We start from the raw sequence: 958 nt of genomic DNA on the forward strand, positions 1-958 counted from the left end.
CTGGGCTCTTCCTCGCGATGTCTTTTCCGTCTGCCACGCATTGTGTGCAGCTCCGTGACTTGCAGTTGCTCACCCTGCCCTGCCCCGGCGTCGGTACCCCCGCACGCGTGACTTGTTCCTTCTCGCTGTCTTTACGGGGGTTCGTTGGCGCCCTTCTCGTGTTGTTGTACAGTTTTTTCTCCCGGCGGCCAGAGCCGAGGAGGCGCACCGGCATTGGGCGCCAGCGCTGATGCTCGTGCATCGAATACACCCCGCGATGCGCCCTGCCCCCTTGTTGCTGCTGTTCTGCTGCCACGCTGTCACTGGAACTCCCCGCTCGGGTGGCCCTTCCATTTCATAGCTGGCGTGCTGGGATCGGTCCCACCCCATCGAGTTGCCGCTCGCATCTCCATCATGTGAGACGGGAAAGCCGGAGGGATGGGTGGCCGCGCAGTCCCGTGCGTGCGCACCAGAGGTACACATGCAGCCCCTACACACCACCTCGAGGAAATAAGGCTCGGGGCAAACGGCGCGATCGCACACACTCGTCATGTCGGATGATGCGGCTGTACGTATGCTACGGGTGGCAAGGCCGATCCTCTACACTGACCCTCTCCTCCCCTCGCCTCTTCTCACCCACGCTGGCGAGGCAGAGGAAGTATTGAGGTGCTGTGTGTGTGTTAAAGTGCTGTTCTTGGCTGTGTGCCTCTTGTCCATCGTTTTATTGCCCCCCTCGCACGTCTGCCGTGGCTTGGCGTCTGCGCCTCTCAGGCGTGCAACAGGCGAAGAGCGTACGATATTGTCCGCTTCTCCCTGTTGTGCGCGCGTCTCTCCCGTCACCTACCTTTGTGGGGTGTGGGTGTCTGTCTGCTCGCACCCGAACGGTGTGGGCCGGCGCGCATGTCGTCTCCTTCCCCTCCGCTATGTGTCTCTGTATGCGTATCTGCTCGTCTGCCTCCGTCAACGCCTCACGTAATCT

This window comes from Leishmania donovani, chromosome 14 (genome assembly GCF_000227135.1).
Source record: "Leishmania donovani BPK282A1 complete genome, chromosome 14".
NCBI classification, from domain to species: Eukaryota; Euglenozoa; class Kinetoplastea; order Trypanosomatida; family Trypanosomatidae; genus Leishmania; species Leishmania donovani.